The sequence below is a fragment of the Sarcophilus harrisii genome, chromosome 5, assembly GCF_902635505.1.
Source record: "Sarcophilus harrisii chromosome 5, mSarHar1.11, whole genome shotgun sequence".
Lineage (NCBI taxonomy): Eukaryota > Metazoa > Chordata > Mammalia > Dasyuromorphia > Dasyuridae > Sarcophilus > Sarcophilus harrisii.
The window spans coordinates 240856576-240862575 of NC_045430.1; positions in this window are offsets into that span (position 1 = coordinate 240856576).

A 6000-nucleotide genomic window follows, 5' to 3' on the forward strand; every position below is an offset into this window, starting at 1 on the left:
ATCATTTATAGAGTATTTCATGAGATATTATGTCAGTATCACATTTAGGTAAGACATATCTCCTAACTTGATGGAATTTATATTCTAGTATATTAATAGAATATATAAGCAAACAAAAAAATATCGGTTCTGAATGAGATTATAAAAGAACACAAGAGATGCTCAGCTTTATAGGAGGTTTTTTGAGAATTGTACTAACATTATTCACTGGCAAAATCGGGGAAACCTGTTAGAAAGATGATGTTTTAGTTGGTGTTTCAGAGTCTGGGAACAATATTTTTTAGATATATGGAACACTGATTAAAAAATATGGAGGTAGGAGAACGTAGAAAATGTATGGGAAATGGTGGATAGTCCGATTTGGCAAAAATACAGCGTGCATAAAGGGTATTTTTTATTGGAAAAAATCATTTGTCCTGGAAAAGTTTTGTGGTTGTGTCTTCATCCTATCTTTCCAAATTGGCTTCTCTTCCTTGAATAAGTTGTAATCCGGTCTAATTTCTGTCTTCTAATTATTCAAATCAGAGAGTATCAAAGGAATTGCTTTGCTTCAAATACTTTTATCTGAACTCTTAGATAAACAATAAATAAATATCTCCAAATTAAACATATGACTATAAAAGAATCTCATAATTGTAAGGGACTTCAGAAGTTGATTAGTCCAATTATTTCTGACAAGACATCTTCTCCACGCTTGAAGACTTTCACTGATAAGAATATACTATCTTACTAGTATAGTCTGTGCCTTCCCAATCCTTCCACATTTTTAAAGATTCAAGTTTAATACCAAAAAACCCAATCTATTTTTGAATAACTTTAATTGTTATAACATTTTTTTCTTCCCTCATGTTTAGCTAGAACCCATCTCACTGAAACTTTTAAGCATTGTTTCTTCTCCTCTCCATTCTAGAACCAACCAAAACAAATCTGCTCTCTCCTTCACTTGACAGCCCTTCAAGTACTTAAAGATAACTATTGTATCCCCACAAGTTTTATTTTTCTCTGGCTCTTCATCATTGATATATTAGTTTTTTTCTATATTTTAGATTTATTATGATTGGCTGTTATCTCCCATGTTCTGTACGCTGTGCCTTTCTGAATGTAGTTTAAATTCATATGGGTGACTGCCATTCTACCCTGTTGATTTAAGTGGACTGGAAGTCCACTAAAACTTCTGGATAATTTCCATCCTTTTATGCTTAGCTGTGCCTTCACTAGGCCTGTAAATCTGTAGTTGATTTTTTAAACTACCAAGCAGGTTTTTTTTATCCTTACTAAATTGTATCTGATTATTTCCAGCCAATCATTCCAGACTGTTGTTTTCTTTTTGTATCTGGAGTCTTTTGTTCAATGGATTAGCTGTCTCTCCTCATTTTGTATTGTCTGAAAATTTGATAAGGCTTTATCTAACATCTGATAAAAACTATTTAGCAGAATAACCCAAAGGACAAGTCCCCATGGCAACATATTATAGGAACACTATTTTTATATGGTGTGTATGTGGATATGTGTGCTTATGTATGTGTATGGTGGTCATAGACTAATATGATGCTAAATTGAATCTGTCCTCCAAGAATCTCAAGATTATTTTTCAAGCTGAAATTTAGTTACATTTGTGTTACATCTATTCTGAGGAGGGAATTTCCACGGTATGTTTGCACTGGGATGAAATCACAGGTTTTTGATGTTTTGGCATAGTGTGTTGCATCAACTTTTCCAAATACTTTTCTGAAATCTATTTTTTAAAATTTGCTATGCTAGGAAATTCACATCTTTTGGAATTCTCAATGTGTTCTTTAAATTTTTTTGAACAGTTTCTATTGAGTTCATGACAAATATTTGTATGAAAATCAAAATCAATTTATGAATGATATTGTTTTCAAACCAAAGATTTGACTCCCCCAAATAGTTATTTAGATATGCTTCTTAATTTCCAAATAACACTGCAAAGAAACTAAAAAAAACAGAAGTTAGTTTTTTAACTAATACTTTTATGACAGATGAAAATCATTTGTGAGGGGTGGAGCAGAGTTAGACAGCAGGAAAAAGGCAACTATTCACCTGAGCTTTCTCTCAAACCCCTCCAAACACCTTAAATAATGTATAAAACAATCTGAGAAGCATCAGAACCCACAAAAGGATGGGGCAAAATAATTTTCCAGATAACAATAACTTAGAAGGTAAATAGGAAATGTTTGTCACACTTGTGTGAGAACAGAGTACAGCCTCAGTCCTAGTAAACCAGAAGCAGATCTCAGGAGTCATTGCATCAGAAACAGCAGCTGTGCTTCTGGAGCTCTCAGCTCACAAATAGTAAAGGGCAGAACAAATGGTGAGAAGAAAAAAATTATGAGGGTTTCTTTGCTCTCACTGAGGTATGACTGTTGCTTTGACCATATTCAGATCTGGGTCACAGTCCTGGTTGGCAACCCCAGGGCAAAGAGGTGCACTAGCATACCACAGCTTGCAGTCAAAGCTATTGCACCCAAAGCATCCAAAAACAACTTAAAAAGTAGAATTAGCCAAATGGAAAAGGTGGGACAAAAGCTCACTAAAGAAAATAATTCCTTAAAACTTAGAATTGAGCAAATGGAAGCTAATGACTTTATAAGAAATCAAGAAGCAATAATACAAAACCACAATATTGAAAAAAAAAGAAGACAATGCGAAATGTTAGAAAAATAATTGACCTGAAAAAAATAGATCCAGGAGAGAGAATTTCAAAATTATTGGATAATTTGAAAGCTATAATAAAAAAGAGCCTGAATATCATTTTTCAAGAGATTGTAAAAGAAACCTGTCCTGATATTCTAGAACCATAGGGTAAAATAGAAATTAAAACAATTCATCTGGAGCCTAGATGGTGGAATAAAGGCAGGGACCTGCCCAATCTCTCCCCCAAACCACTCCAAATTCCTTTAAATAATGATCTCAACAAATTTTAGAGCATCAAAACACCCCAAAAGATGGAGTAGAAAATTTTCCAGTCAAAGGCAATTTAGGTCAGCAAAAAAGGTCTGTGATACTAGGATGAGAGTTGGATCCTAAGTGTAAACCTCATCAGCACAGTCCCAGATCAGGACTCAAATTTGGCTCCAGACAGACCTCTGAATCAACAGCACTACTGGTAGCTTCCAGTCTTCTCAGCCCAGATTCACCAATGAGGACATTTTGTGCCCAAAACTCCTGAAGTTTGGGAGAGTGCACCCTCTACCCTGGACTGAGAGTCCTGCTTTAGTAAAAAGCTAAACACTGAGTAACAGGCTAGAAAAATGAACAGACAACAGAAAAAGTTTTTGACGATTGAAAATTATTATGGTGACAAGAAATATCAAAGCACACACTCAGAAGATGATAACAAAGTCAAAGCTCCTACATCCAAAGCCTCCAAGAAAAATAAAAGGAAATACAAAAAACTAATGAAGAGAAGAATGCCTTAAAAACCAAAACTGGCCAATTGGGAAAGGAGATAGGAAAGGTCACTGAGGAAAATATTTCTTTAAAAAATAGAATCGAGCAAATGGAATTTAATGATTTTATGAGAAATTAGGATACAATAAAGCAAAACAAAAAATGAAAAAATAGAAAAAAATGTGAACTATCACACTGGAAAAACAACTGATCTGGAAAATGGAGCTAGGAGAGAAAACTTAAAAATTATTGGTCCACCTGAAAGTCATGATCAAAAAAAGACCCCAACATCATCTTTCAAAAAATTATCCAGGAAAAGTGTTCTAATATTCTAGAACCAGGGGACAAAATAGAGATGGAAAGAATATGCCAATCACCTCCTGAAAAAAGATCCCAAAATGAAAACTCTCAAGAATATTATAGCTAAATTCTGGAACTCCCACATTAAGGAGAAAATACTGCAAGCATCTGGAAAGAAACAATTCAAACATAGTGGACCACAGGCAGGATAACACAAGATTTAGCAGCTTCTACATTAAAGGACTGGAGGGTTTGGAATATAAAATTCTGGAGAGCAATGGAGTTAGGATTACAACCAAGAATCACTTACTCAGCAAAAGTGAGTATAATCCAAGGTGGTCAATCAATGAAATGGAGGATTTTCAAGCATTCAGGATGAAAAGACCAGAGCTGAATGGAAAATATGTTTTTCAAATATACAACTCAGGAAAATCATAAGGAGCTATTCAGGAAAGTGATATCATAAGGTACTTAATAAGGTTTATCTGTATACATTTCTATATCCAAAGATATTTGTAACTCATTAAAATTTTCTCATTATTATGGTGGTTAGAAGGAGTATATGTAGACAGAAAGTCCAGGTGTGAGTTGAATATGAAGAAATAATAGCTTTTTGAAAAATGATGAAATTAAGGGGTGAGAGAAAAATGCCCTAGAAGAAAGAGAAAGGGAGAAGTGGCATGGTATAAATTATGTCATAAAAAAGAGGCAAGAAAAAGCTTTTACAGAGGAAGGGAAGGATGAGGGTCAAAGTAAGGGTAAAGGTGTGTAAATGAACTTTATTCTCATCAGAATTGACTTAGAGAGGATATACTCAACAGAAATCTATCTTACTCTGCAGGAAAATAGAAGAATGGAATATGGGATGGAAGGGTAATAAAAGAGAGAATATATTGGGGGAGGGAGTGGTCAGTACCAAAACACTTTTGAGGAGGGACAGAGTGAAAGGAAAGAGAGAATAAATGAGGGGGTAATACAGTTACAATAATAATTGTAAAAAAATTTGAAGCAAATTTTTCTGATAAGTTCTTATTTCTTATACAGTGGGAACTGAGTCAAATTTATAAAATAAAAAAAAAAAGAACCATGTCTCAATTGACAAATGATCAATAGACATGATCTGTGCCTAAAGGACAAAAATTCATGCATTTCCTTTGACCTAACCACAGCACTACTAGGCATGAATATCAAAAGAGATTCAGAAAAAAAAACATATAGAAAATGACCTATATGTACAGAAAAAGTATTCAGAGCAGCTCTCTTTTCAGGGCAAAAATGCCTTTCAAATGGGGAATGGCTGAACAAATTGTGGTATGAAATTATGATGGAATACTATTGTGCCATAAGAAATGAATAGGATGTTCTCAGAAAAACCTGGAAAGACTTGTGTGAGCTGATACAAAGTGAAATGTACTGTCCACAAAGTAACAGCAATACTATAAGATAATCAACTGACAACAACTCTTCTCAGACATAAAATAATCTATGACAACTGTATAAGACTTACGATAAAAATATGCTATTCATCTTCAGAGAAAGAACCAATGATATCTGAATACAGACTGAAACATACTATGTTTATTTTTTTTCTTGAGGCGTGTTTTGGTCTAAGTTTTTTTTTATAACGATTATTATTGAAATGTTTTACATGATTACACATGTATAACTATATTGAATTATTTGCCTTCTCAATGTGAGTAGAATGGGTGAGTAAGGAGGAAAGGAGAGAATTTGGAACTCAAAGTTTTAAAAACAAATGTTAAAACTGTTTTTTACATGTAACTAAAAAAAATAAAGTAATAAATAAGTAATATATTAAAAAATCATTTGGGGGCAGCTAGGTGGTGCAGTGGCTAGAGCACCAGCCCTGAAACTTAACACCAATTGCCTCAGAAAAAAACAAAAATCATATGTTATATTTTAAAGATTTTTTTTTGTAACATTTGTACTAGTCATAGACATTTTTTCTTGAGACATCAATAGAGTGGTAATAACTATCAAAAGAATGATTAGCGGATATTCACTACATTTTTTCTTATGCTGATTTTATACATTTGCTCAGAAAAGATATAATAAATCTACATTACAGTTTAAAAGATCTTCCTTTGGAAAATAATTTTCTTACATGCAAATTATTAATTACTCTTTGGAATAATTGATTTGGGAATCAGTGAAATGGTACCACAATTTTAAGTTCTGAAATACAGATCTATACATGATAGAGATAACCTTGTTCCTGAAGATCATGTTTTATTCAAATGTTAGATCATATGGAATAGAGATTTACAC